General features: G+C 41.4%; 1 long non-coding RNA gene across 3 annotated transcripts; it reads right to left on the reverse strand.

The window, feature by feature from the left end:
* Positions 1–10,652: 10,652 nt before the first annotated feature.
* LOC125530855 lies at positions 10,653–14,423 on the reverse strand. Of its 3 annotated transcripts, none has more exons than XR_007293005.1 (3): positions 14,142–14,382; positions 11,492–11,717; positions 10,653–11,350 (listed from the first exon to the last, which is right to left on the reverse strand). It is a non-coding gene; the product is annotated as an uncharacterized LOC125530855 (long non-coding RNA). The 3 variants fall into 3 exon arrangements; XR_007293006.1 differs by adding an exon at positions 14,389–14,423 and having other exon boundaries at positions 10,704–11,717; positions 14,142–14,309; XR_007293004.1 differs by having other exon boundaries at positions 10,704–11,717.
* Positions 14,424–14,441: the final 18 nt, after the last annotated feature.

A 14,441-nucleotide genomic window follows, 5' to 3' on the forward strand; every position in this document is an offset into this window, starting at 1 on the left:
AAGGGTGTATGTAGGACGACCTTTAGTACCGGTTCGTGATACGACCCGGTACTAAAGGTGCTGGAGGGGCCCCGGACTGACAACATCCTTCCACCACTCACTTTAGTACCGGTTCGTGGCACGAACCGGTGCTAAAGATTCGCCATGAACTGGTACTAATGATGTCCGCCCGCCTAGCCGTTGGAACCGGCACTAATGGACACATTAGTGCCGGCTCAAATTCAAACCGGCACTAATGTGCTTCACATTTGACCCTTTTTCTACTAGTGTATATGAAGTGCTACTGGTACACTATATAGGCGTATAGACAACGTGGCGCATCCACTGGCTCGCCGATGGTGATCATGGGGAGTGACGGGGCAAACGCAGCCAGAAGTAGTAGAGAGGAGTTCGCACAAGGTGGCTACCCAGGTTTGAACCCTCGTGATGAGGTAATATCCTACATCATGCTTTGTGATTTGTATTCATGGTGCTTAAATAGTACTTTTCGTTCAGTAAATTGCCATTACAAAAGTATTTAATTCTCAATATAGTGGCACATAAAGAGTCTGGATTCTCGAGGAGACGCCAATCCTGTGTTCCAGCATCGCCACGTTGAAATAGGGAATACCAGGAAAGTCCATCCCTACTTGATTCTTTGGACATCCACTTTCCACCAAGCCACCCAATCTATCCTCCTCTCGCCCTCGTCCCCCACCAAAAATGCGACATCGCATCAATAATTCCTTTGCATATCATTTTTAGAAAATTTTAAAGACCGACATAGCATAGGTGGGGATAGTTTGAACAACATACTTAAGAAGAATTTCCTTCCCTCCAATAAATAATATTTTTTCCCTTCCTACCATCGATTTTCAATAATATGATCAATCAAATTATCCAACCCAACATTAAGTATGTGTCACCAAGGGCCAGGGTCAATATATTCAAAGTATTACAGATTTGTTCTCCAACCTTGATGCTTGTATTGGACTAAAAAGATACTAAGGCTCTGTTTGGAATAAATGCCTTATTCAAACCTCAGTATTTTGATACTACGGTTTTTTATACCAATGAATACGGTAGTTTATAAAATTGACAATCTTTATAAGTATTGCGGAAACAGTGGTATGTTTGGCAATCAAAAGTATACAGTGTTGCAATAGGCCAACACTACACAAGGCCTTTGTTGTGTTTCTCAAATTTTAGAAAAGAGGTCCCAACCTCTTCTTTTAATACTGCAAAAGAACTACAGTTCCATGGATACTATAGTTTACTAGTAAATGGCACGTGCGGTGCACGTGTATAATTCTAGAATTATTGTGAAATGTCGCATGTTGGGGTGGGGTGGGGGTGAACGGACGGATCAGACGTAAACAGTGAGACAGCTATAGTAGACGTCTACAATATCCAGTCTACAGCACCCCGTGAACAGTAAATCAGGAATAGTCTTTATTGCTACATGACTTGATCTGGGCTGTCCATTTCTGATCAAACGGATGGGTGCCCCCAAGTTACAGCGTGACTCGTTGTGGACAAGTCACCTAATCCGTGTCCAGGGGTGGCCTATGGCAATTAATTGTATTCAATATAATTATATTGTCAGCATTTATTCGGTTATTTTTTCCAAGTATGACCTATACACATGAGAAGGGGTTGTTTTCTCCTGACACACATCTATATAATTTAAACTACGATGAGTAGAGTCACGTACACAAATTAACAGTATTAATCATAATGAAATGGTGTAAACACTTTAATATGTGTGTAATCTTGCTTTTACATATTTTGAAATCCTCAAACATATATAAATTTAATGTGCTCTAAACTGGGCAATGGAAAGAGTACTAAGCTGCAAGGTATTTATCATTACGAATAAATTAATTATTCAACTCAAAAAGAAGAATAAAATAATTATTTCAAGCATTGATTATGTCTTTTTTGGTTGATCAAAATTGTCCAAAAAAATTATTGGTAAACAAAAGAAAAAAACCGGGTAGTACTATTTCTAAAACGAATATGAGAGAAAGTAAAATCTATTCGACCATAACACATACTATCCTGCACCATTGCATGCTTTTTCGCACTCTCTCATCGTGATTATGATGCCTATTTGCTAGCTAGTACCTTTGCTAGTATTACTCTATGCGTAGTGCAATTTTTTCACGGGAGTTCACCAGAAATTTCTGGATAGCGAAGGAAGAATCACGTGCGCGGTATAAATTTCATGCGAGAGTGACAGGCAATAGTGGGATGGGGCCCACAATGAATCCTTGCAATATGGGCCATCAGATTAACATATCCAACGGTGTCAATGTGGCCATGTAGTTCTCTATCACAAGCCACTAAATATGAGTCGTTCGATTAGAAAGATCCAACAGCTTATATGAAGTGCTACTAGTACACTATATAGGAGTATAGATAATACTACAATTTTTTATTAGAGCCAAACACCTGAAAGTATTTAAAACCATAATTTTTAAATAAATTGTAGTATTCTTGAGAATACTTTGCAACCAAGCACACCCTAAACCATCTGCCCGAAAGCGACACAATAGAAATCCAAATTTGACTTCAAAGTGTTAGCATTGTGCATATTAGCCCTCATGAATCATTAGCGAAGAGAAGATTGGTGATTGTGGGGCATCTGCACACACGAATATTTCATGCATCAATTGAGTAGGCGGATGCTCCATACATACTAGAAACAAATAAGTAGATAAGGGATTTCCCTGTCATAAACCTCGCATGCTTGAAACTCTCACTTTCTTTCATATTAGACCGAGTCCGGTATTCAATAATGGATACACATTGTATAATTTAGCCAATTATCAGGAAACTCAGTTTAGCATAATATCCTTCAAAAAAGACCACTCAACCCTATCATAAGCTTTATGCATGTCGAGGTTGATAGCGCACAAACCCTCCCTTCCCTCTTTTTATTTTTAACACAGTATAGACACAGATGCTCATATATATGCACATACACTCACCTCTATAAACGCACACATGCACATCCTACCCATATGAGTACTTCCGAGAGACTGAGACAACATATCATCTTGAGATTGACGAAGTCGCTACGTTGTAAACACTCTTTACACCAAATCATTGTCGAAGTTTTAAAAATTATTGTTGCTAATCATTCTTCCCGAGACACATTTTTTAAATGAGAGACACACAGTTCTAATACTCCCTCCGTAAAATAATATAAAAGCGTTTAGATCACTTTTAACAAGATGCGCTGATACCTAATCCTATGGTTCCGGAGGGGACCGTTCCAGCGCTCTGGCCGGTCGACCGGTGCCGAGTAGCGCTCCTGCGCCCACCGATATATGAACCGTCTCGGTCCAGACCAGGCAGATCAGCGGTGAGCCCTAGCTCCCCCCTCCACCCCTACCCGCTGCCGTCTTGCCGAAGGGCGAGCGTGGCATGTGATACGCGACGCCCAGCTCTGCTCGGCTCCGGGGCTGACGGCGGACGCGTCTCGGCACCTAGGTGCGTCTCTCTCTCCCTCTCTCTCTAGCAAAATGGGTTGTGATTGTGGCCGAAAGGATTAGCCCTATGCGTAGCCGCTGTTTTGATTCACCAAGACGACGCAAACCCTAATTTGGTCACGGTTTAGCGGTCACCCCTCAGACGATCTGATGTGTACACAAGCAGCTCTATTTCTTGATCCATCCTCGTGCCTTGTAGTAGTACGTTTGTTATGAATTAGTAGAGTGTTTCACCTGCTGTTTGCTCACACGGCCGAGCTGAACTCGCAGGTATGTCTACTTCCCGATCTGCAGAAGAAACCTCCCAGGTGGCAATTGCTTTTTTCGAGAGGGCAAATAAGACTGTCAGTACTATGAAAGACATACCTTCCATTGTGAATCCTGATATTTTCGGCAACATTGGTGACGATGCCCCATTATCCTTTAGGAGGGCTGGTGAAGAACATGGGCCCAGGTTATCCTTCAAGAGGGCAAGTACCTCCGTACTGAAGAACAGGCGCTCATTTGTGAGTCCTGATACTTTCGGCAACATTGGTGACAATGCCCCATTATCCGTCAGGAGGGCTGGCGAAGAACATGGGCCCTGGTTATCCTTCAAGAGGGCAAGTACCTCTGTACTGAAGAACAAACGCTCATTTGTGAATCCTAATATTTTCGGCAACATTGGTGACAATGCCCCATTATCCTTTAGGAGGGATGGTGAAGAACATGGGCCCGGGTTATCCTTCGAGAGGGCAATTACCTCTCTCAAGAATAGGCGCTCGTTTGTGAATCCTAATATTTATGCCCCATTATCCTTCACGAAGGCTGGTGAAGAACATGGGCCCTTGTTATCCTTCAAGAGGGCAAGTACCTCTGTGCAGGACCGGCCCTCGGTTGTGAATCCTACTTTGTTTGACAATGATGATGTCAAGGCCCCATTATCCTTCAGGAGGGCAACTACCTCCGTGAAGAACACGGCCTCGGTTACAAATCCTGTTATTGACAATGATGATGACGAGGCCCCAGTACTTTCTTTCGAGCAAAAAAGTGAAGATCATGCAAAATCAAGGAGTGGAAATGGTGGATCACAAGGTGGAAGACCCAAGAAGAAATATAAGGGAACCACATCGATACCAAGCACTGAAGAAACCATGGAACACAAAGCGTCAAATCAAGGACAACAATACTCAATCTCAAGGTGCATGGAGGTGTTGCATGGCATGGATGATGTATCCGACGAGATCAAGGTCCTTGCCTCCGATGTTTTGAAGGATGCATCAAGTCGAGAGTTTTTTCTATGCTATGAACCAAGACTCCGTGGTTTGTGGTCGAAGAAGGAAGTGGCTAAACTTGGCACTCAGTTGCCTCCATGTAAGTGATGTTGTCTTTGCCTTCAACTCTATTTCTTCTTGCTAGCCGATGGCTATGTGTGAATGCTTGACTGAATCTGGATATTAATTTGTACCAATGTATCAAATACCATCTTATATATATGCACAACTTGGTGAAAATAGAGGTTTTCTGAATATGTAGTGTATACATGCTTGTTTTATGTGGATGTGCTATGATTAATTTTATTGTATTTCCTTTAACAATTGGAAGTTTCCATCATACGTGCTAGTCCTATTAATTAATTTATCTGTCAGAGTTCTGCTAGGGTATCTGATGAGATCATTGTGTGATGATAACGTTGTACGGTTTCTAAGTTCAGTTACCGTGAGACATCCAGATTTTCTGTTGTTGGTATTCGTCGAAATATAGTTCCATTTTCTGTAACACATAGGAGAGCAAATATCATGACATCTTCATTTTCAATTGATTTGTGACACATTCCATTTTAAATATTTTTATAGATGTGCATCAGGGCAATCCTTCCATTATTATGTGATATGACTGTTGAAGTGTTGATGCTGCTCATAAATGTATGCTTTTCCATTCGAAAGTTCCACACACTGGATTCAGAATCTTATTTTCTTCCACACATGTAGTAAAGTGTGAATCTGAAATGCTCCTGTGGATGCCAGCACATGTAGTGCACAATGTAATTTTTCGTTTTTCTCACATTCCTAAGATAAAAGCAACGCTATTCACTCTTCCCCGAGTTTCATTTTTCCTGATGTGGTGCCAAGGGTCTGGTTTGGTAAAGCGGCTGCAATTTGCCAACCTATATATGTTGATGGTGAATGGCAGCTTCCTTCAAATTCTAAGGCCTACAATCGTACAAAACTAGATTTATTAAACTGAGAACTGACACTTGTGCAAAGAAGTTGCATTTACGCTTTTTTTTGCTTAATTGAGCTTAATGAGTTTATCATATGTTCATACTGCAGGAACATGCTGCCAATCTCAAGCACTTTCTGGCTCATAAGTTCAAGTCTTCGTGCAAATGTGAAACTGATTAGAAGATATGTTCTATAGATTTATCATCATGGTTATTTTCAACAAAAAGGTGGATTATGTTACTTCTGTTGGTGGATATTATTGCCTTCGGTTTTTGGCTATGGTTTGGTCTGCGCTGTTATTGTTTGCAACTTTGCATGGAGTATGTGTTCTAATTGTTGCGTCATACAGGCCGTATCTCCTGAGTGCTTTGTGTGCTCGGTTCACTAGTTCGCTTCAAAGTTCAGTACTCTGCTTGTACAGAGATGAACTAGCACCGTTCTCTCTATCATCCCAAATTTTAACCGAGGGACGAACTAGGACCGTTCTAGTGAACTAAGTATTCAGTTCAGACTATGCAATGCCCAGTTGGTACCAGAGATGCTAAGCTAGACCGATGGTCTGTTCGGTTCAAGCGAGCTATACATGTATACTAGTGGCTGGGGCATGCCTCCTCTGTGGTACTGTGCGCACTAATCGTGCATTTGTTAATGTCTGTATGCAGTCCATATGAGCGACAATTGTTACGAAATGAATAGATGGAATAAAACTGCAGCAGCACAGTATTCACTCATAAAGTAGAGCAAGCAAATCAAGGTAATGGGTCTATATTAACAGAGAGATGGTAGTCTTACAAGGTGAATCACAGAGTACAGCTGTCGGTTGAAATCAGTCTAACACGCTCTAAAAGGTGTGCGATCTCCAAAAGAGAGGTAGAGTCCGTAGGATCATCATGGATCATATGTATAGGCGGTAGCTATGGCTGGCGGTGTCGTGTCTACAAACGATAGATAGTGAAAGAGAGGCGGTACCTTGCCTTGAAGTGGAAGGCGCAGATGTCACCTTCCTCAATGTTTATGTGGTTACCAAACCATGACCAGTTCGTCGTGATGGAGGCCCTCTTGTCGGTTCCAAGCAAGAAGCGACTGTCGCAGCCCACGGTGCCGTCTCCAAGCTTGATTGGGAAGGTATCATCATCTTGTTGGATGTATTTCTTACTTTGTATTTGTTGTATCGGTTTGCACTCACTATGTCGATTTGTTTGAGTGAGAGCTCATGAGTTTGTTACTCTTGGAGCCACCGCTCCTAGACAGTTAGGTGGATTGTCATCGGTGACCCATTTGGGGAGATTTAGAAGAGGCCCGAGTTAATTTCGTTGGGTTTGTGAAGTGGTTGTGCAGCTTGCCATCTTCAAAGTGTGATATCTCAAGGAGAGGAAAGTGAGACTTTGTGGTGTTGGTGTGCCTTCATGGTAACACCCACTCGACCAACGGAGACTATTGTATCGGTGGATACTTGAACTTCGGGAACATATCCATTGTGCCTTGTCCCTTTACTTTTCGCAATTCATACTTTCTACTATTGATATATCTTGTGTCTAATATACTCCATCCTTTCCGGTTTATAAGGCTTATTTCAACTTTTTTGTTATTCCAATTTAGAGGGCTCATCTCCATCTCATTTTTAGTTTTCAATGCGTATTAAATCTTTGCATGCAAGAATTAAAAAGGAACACACCAATGCATGTAATGTTCCTACTCATCTAGTGGCCAAGCATGCATGCACTGCAATTAATCCAAATTAATGAATGAGTTTAATTGGGATAGTTTTTTAAAGTACGAGATAAATTCCCCCACTCATAAAATTCCTTGGTTGATGAGATTTGAGATTTGAGCCTTATAAACCGGAAAGGAGGGAGTAGATTGCTAGCTTGTTGTTGGGGAACGCAGTAATTTCAAAAAAAAATTCATACGCACACGCAAGATCTATCATGGTGATGCATAGCAGCGAGAGGGGAAGAGTGTTGTCCACGTACCCTCGTAGACCGTAAGCGGAAGCGTTATGACAACACGGTTGATGTAGTCGTACGTCTTCACGATCCGGCCAATCCTAGTACAGAAAGTACGGCACCTCCGTGATCTGCACACGTTCGGCTCGGTGACGTCCCACGAACTCTCGATCCAGCTGAGTGTCGAGGGAGAGTTTCGTCAGCACGACGGTGTGATGACGGTGATGATGAAACTACTGACGCAGGGCTTCGCCTAAGCACTACGACGATATGACCGAGGTGGATTATGGTGAAGGAGGGCACCGCACACGGCTAAGGGATCAATGATCAACTTTTATGTCTATGGGGTGCCCCCCTACCCCGTATATAAAGAAGCAAGGGGGAGGTCGGCCGGCCCTTGGAGGCGCGCCAAGGAGGGGAGGAGTGTTCCTCCTAGTAGGAGTAGGACTCCCCTTTCCTAGTCCTACTAGGAGGAGGAAGGGGGAAGGAAGGAGAGGGAGAGAAGAGAAGGAAAGGGGGGCGCCGCCCCCCTTCCCTAGTCCAATTCGGACTAGAGGGGAAGGGTGCGCGGCCCTACATTGGCCGGCCCTTCTCTCTCCACTAAGGCCCATGTTGGCCCATTAGTCCCCCCGGGGATTCCGATAACCCCCGGCACTCCGATAATTATCTGGTGACCCCCGGAACTCATCCGGCGTCCGAATATAGTTGTCCAATATATCAATCTTTATGTCTCGACCATTTCGAGATTCCTCGTCATGTCCGTGATCACATCCGGGACTTCGAACTATCTTCGATACATCAAAACACATAAACTCATAATACCGATCGTCACCGAACGTTAGGCGTGCGGACCCTACGGGTTCGAGGAACTAGTTACATGCCCGAGACACGTCTCTGGTCAATAACCAATAGCGGAACCTGGATGTTCATATTGTCTCCCACATATTTTACGAAGATCTTTATCGATGAAACCACATAACGATATACGATGTTCCCTTTGTCATTGGTATGTTACCTGCCCGAGATTCGATCGTCGGTATCTCAATACCTAATTCAATCTCACTACCGGCAAGTCTCTTTACTCGTTCCGTAATGCATCATCCCGTAACTAACTCATTAGTCACATTGCTTGCAAGGCTTATAGTGATGTGCATTACTGAGAGGGCCCAGAGATACCTCTCCGATACTCGGAGTGACAAATCCTAATCTCGATCTATGCCAACTCAACAAACACCATCGGAGACACCTGTAGAGCATCTTTATAGTCACCTAGTTACGTTGTGACATTTGATAGCACACTAAGTGTTCCTCCGGTATTCGGGAGTTGCATGATCTCATAGTCATAGGAACATGTATAAATTACGGAGAAAGCAATAGCAACAAACTAAACGATCATTGTGCTAAGCTAACGGATGGGTCAAGTCAATCACATCATTATCTAATGATGTGATCCCGTTAATAAAATGACAACTCATGTCTATGGTTAGGAAACATAACCATCATTGATTCAATGAGCTAGTCAAGTAGAGGCAAACTAGTGACACTTTGTTTGTCTAAGTATTCACACATGTACTAAGTTTCCGGCTAATACAATTCTAGCATGAATAATAAACATTTATCATGATATAAGGAAATATAAATAACAACTTTATTATTGCCTCTAGGGCATATTTCCTTCACTTGTATCATTCATTGTCATATCTTTTGATATAACTTGTGTAAGCTTGTATTGCTTACTTGTGCTTGGCTTTATCATTAATTTTCATATCTCTATAAACTTGTATTGCCTACTTTGATTCCTAGTTTCCATAAGTGCCTGTCTTTTTAATAATAAGTATCCGCGTGGTTTAATTTTCGCATTAGGATAAAGCCAAATCCGTAAAATTTTATAAAACGCCTATTTCACCCCCTTTAGGTGACATGAGAGTACTTTCAGCATTTCAGCGCATGCGCTCGTTACGTAGCGTCCTTGGTCTCCGGTTTGGTTTTCTTTTCTTTCAGTTTTTTCTTGCTTGCACATATATAGAAAACCATAGCCATTTTTTAGGAAAAAATCTTGAATTATATTTGAAATGGCGAAACTTAGTGGACATTTTTTTAGTGAAGAACATAAACTTTTTAAAAATAAAAGAAAACTCCGAAAGAAAAAATATGAAAAATAAAATCAGAAAAATAATAATGAGCAAAATGTGAATAGTAAAACAAAAAAACCATAATATAAGAAGTAAACAAGTAGATAAGCAACATGAAAGAAAGGAAAACAAATGACCTGTTTAGGACCTTCTAGAACCTATATAAACCAAGAAAACAATTTGTCGGGTTGACTGGCTGACCAACACTCCCTTGTCCGATTGCGACATTTAGTGGGAATGAGTGACAAATTTTGCTGGTGTACACTACCACTCAAAGTATAACCGGTTAAGGTCCCTTTGGATTGGAGCATTTTTTGTGGAATTTTGGATTTGAATCATAAGGAAGACCTTTGAATCATAGGATTGGAGTTCTTAAATTCCTATGGAATGTATTTCTATGCCCCTCATTCCATAGGTATATCAACATGAGCTCAAACCTCTTCCATTTTTTCTTTGGAGAGGCCCAATGCATCTTCACACACTATCTCCCTATTCTCTCTTCTCGATCCTCTAAAGCTCCTGTGTTTTTCCCGTGCACCATCCATTGACACTCATTGTACGATTCTGCGTTTTGGCATCTCATGGGATTTTATATGGAAGTTCCCGTCGACTACAACAACGTCTGTGGCGACTTCATCAATCTCAAGATAATGTCCTAGCTTAGCCTTTTAGATGTGTTCATAGAGGTAGGATGTGCGTGCGTGCATTCATGGGGTGCTTGTATGTGCGTATGTACAAGCACCTGCGTCTATACCGCGTAAAAAATCCTGTGTTTTTTAGTGAAAATCCTGCGTGTTTCTATGTGTATATATCTTCATATTACACTAGCGGTTGGGGCCCGCTATTGCGGGCCTCCTGAGAGGTAGCTGGGCGGTGCCAGGTGGAAAGCGCCCCTTTTACTTTCCTGTTTTTGATATGTTTGACGCTTGTGCATACAAGCGCTGATACATGGAACAATGTAGATATGTAGTTGCCATAGACAAATAAAAGGTCAGCCCTAAACTTATACGTGTAAATAATAATAACTCTGAAAATAAATCAGTTGCAATCACTTGTACAATATAACCTGATGCACAAGAAATCATTATAACTAAGCTCTAAACAATCAGCATTAGCCATTCTAAGCTTCAAAATGCTGATATAGTTGATGCTTCACAGGGACCATAGGGATCAGAAAAATAAGACCAGATTCTCTTGAATACCTTCACATCGTATTGCCGTTTACTACAAAAATAAATTGTTGGTTTTCTTCATTTTGTTGATGGTAACCTGAAAGCAAAAGATATGTGCATCAAGAAGTGGTAGAAGGATTATGAAAAGATAGCTGCTACCTGGTACTTACTAACCAAAATTGGCAAGCACATACAGGATTAATTAATCCCATAAAATCAGACCAACTTCTGCCCACCAATTTATTTATATGATATCATTCATATACCATTCCTTACTTCTGTGTCTGTATCCACACATACAACTGTCCTATAATTAATTCTTATGCAGCTCCCCCTTTTCTATCCAAAACTATGAAATTTATTGAGCGCGCGTAGTAGCTTTTGTCCCATTCTTACTTGTGAAATGGTGCATTACATCACCTGCACTATGAAGACAAACAGGACATATGATTGTCCTATACATGAATATTTCTATTTTATCTAGTTCTTAAATAGAATAATCAAATTTGATGAATTTATAGAAGAGAGAAGAGGACAAGGAAAGAAAGAACAGAGAATAACCCGATAGTCGAGGCGTGGGTGGAGACATCTAGTCCGACTTTCTTTTCTTTCATATTTCTTGTGCAGATTATGAAACTCATCTTCCCAGCAATCATGAATGATTGAAGTGTAGAGAAATCAGATGCATGATGGGTGTTCAAGTTCAGTTATGTACCAAATGGAATCGTTGTTTACCATTCCAGCAAGAATTTAAGCGCAGATGCGCCAAATGCCATGAATTACAAACCTGTCATTCAGCAAGAATAAGTGGACTGTTAAGAACTATGCTTGCAATATGTAAGCAGAAGGGACACTACTAAATAGGTGTGGGACACTCACGGTAGGCCTGTAGGCCAAATAATTGGTCAACGGGCACAAAGCGTACAGAATGATATATGGAAGGATAACTGAATGCTTGGAAATTACAATAATCTAAGTAAGTTGCTGAAGCGTCGTCATTACCAATGGTGTAGCATCTCCCAAATGTCAATCCCATCCAAAGAAATCGATGATATCAAATATTTTCCATTGTGTGCAATACATATTTAGTCGTATCTACACTGCGTGTATTTTGAAATTAAACCACATGTAAAAGGAGATTAATTTAGAAGTTAAATTGTGCATATAATGAGTTAATCTCCTAATTCCAGAGAGAGTCAGTTTTACAATTGGAGACGCAAAAATTGGGTTCCTTAATATTAAAAAATATACAATTTACAGAATATATATGATTTACAAACACTTAAAACATACTACACAGGCAACAAAAGCCAATAGTCGTATGGACAAGCAAGGTATTAAGAACAGACAAATTTCCCTCTGAATGTTGTGTGCCCTATGGGATAGAAGTTTTAATAGTGCCATAACAGAATACAGAGGCATTCAGGAAGTGTAAACTAACCTGCCCATCACATAAGGCAAGAACTTGACTGAAGTATGAAAATAGCAACATAATCAATACAAAAGTTTGGCGCTATCTCCTTAGTCAGTAACATGTCCAATCCCCTTTCGACGTATTTATTTCATCAGTAAAATCTACGATTGGGAAACTGCATTAAACGCAGAAACATAGGACACTTATTTCCAGTTATCAAGAAGCCAAGAACACATTATGAACTAAATGGAAGTTCATTTTTTAAGTATGGATCAGTGAACCATGCGAAGAAATGAGCTCTAATTAATTTAAAATTGACATGCTAACTTTCAGGTTAGAAAGAAAGGGATACAATATATCATAGGCAAAATGACTTGCCAGAGAGGAAATATATGGAGTGGCTAAACTCTCTCAAAATCAGAGGAAGTTCAAACACATGTCCCCTATCGCATTTGTACTAAATATAATTATTTGCTTATACTCTTTCAAATAGTCGTATATCGTCAAAAGAGAATTTCATAGCTCCCACTCCAACCCATGTCGAAAAGAAGTAATGCGAAAATGAAACTAAATTGAAGTAAGTAAAGCCTGATGAAAACGAAACTGATGCACACCTAAACTGCACAATCTGGACATTGCTGTTTAACAAAGTCATACATCCTGGTCAAAATTTGAGGTAAATGCTGGAATGCAGGCCAGAAGATTAATCCAGTCCATGCACGCGATGTTTGACATTTTTGTTGCACTTTCCTTTTTCTCAAATAGACAGGGACCTCTCGAGTGTTTTGCTTACTGAACCAACAGGACCTCTTCTTTTTGAAATAGACTGACACATTGGGTCGTTGCTTGCTGAACCAGCGCCCACTTAATTTTCAGCACAAATGGCCGTGCAGTTCACGCGGCCCTTACTTCGTCTAGTTCTACTCACTCAGCCAAATGGCCAAAGAGGAGCATCACACGTGAATAAACCATACAAGTACTAAGGAGTGACCTGATCTGACATGCTTTATTTTATCAAATACCACTTCTCATGCCATGCTAACGAGCTCACTCTACCACTTCAAACTCTGGTGAGGAGTACAGATAAGTAGCCGACAGTGCCGCCGCCGCGACTGTGCCGAACGCGTTGTATGTGTGTGTGCGCACAACATAATAAAAGTCTGAAATCTACTAGCGGTAAAATGAGATGACTGAGCTTGATTTGGCCTTTTAGCTTCCATAATTTCTACTAGCCGCAAACATATGGAATGGACGAACTGAATTATCTTAATCAAGAACAGGGATGTCCAACTAGCTTTGATAAATACACTATTCCCATCCAACTACTTTTACTTTCTATAGGACTACAGTAGTTTCAGACCATTGCCAGGTTTTAACAGAATGTATCATAATATTACTACGGGTCATGTAGAAAACCTGAATACAAATCATGCGCAGTAACAAGATTTAATTTACCACTGTTGGAACCTGAATTTTGTTCAGAGATTATTCAAACACAAGCAAAATGGGCTAAGTCAAACGGATATCATCACCATCTTCTCTGTTAAGGCTGAGAAGAGATGAATCAACTGACCTACTCTGTCTACAAGATTACAACAGTTGCAGACAGCTCACACTAACACTTTCAGACTTCAACAGATTCAGATAACTGTTTTTCAGACTAGAACAATTTCAGTAAGCTGTTCTTCAGACCACAACAGTTTCAGTAAACGTCGTGTGTAACAAATTCAGTCAAAGATTCACCATTAGGAGATACGTATGTGCTTAGGAAGTTGGAGCATGGAGAGAGGCTCTCACCAGGGGTCCCGGCCAGGAAGACGACGATCTCGGGAACGTGCGAGATGGTTGGGATCGAAGACGGAGTAGTAGCACCAAACCTAGCAGAGAACATTCACCGATGTGGCTCGAGCTCCTCCTAGGGTTGCTGCTGAACACATGAGGATGGAGGGCGGGGAGAAGACGGAGCTGCGCCAGCCACCGCACACGAAGAATATGAGGCGAATTGGATCGGCACGAGGCATGGAGCAGTGGTGGCGGCACTGACCTGACCACAGGGAAGGCGGCGGGGGGAGGAGGGGGCCGGCGGCCGCGCCGGGC

Source organism: Triticum urartu, unplaced genomic scaffold (assembly GCF_003073215.2).
Source record: "Triticum urartu cultivar G1812 unplaced genomic scaffold, Tu2.1 TuUngrouped_contig_6604, whole genome shotgun sequence".
Classification (NCBI taxonomy): domain Eukaryota; kingdom Viridiplantae; phylum Streptophyta; class Magnoliopsida; order Poales; family Poaceae; genus Triticum; species Triticum urartu.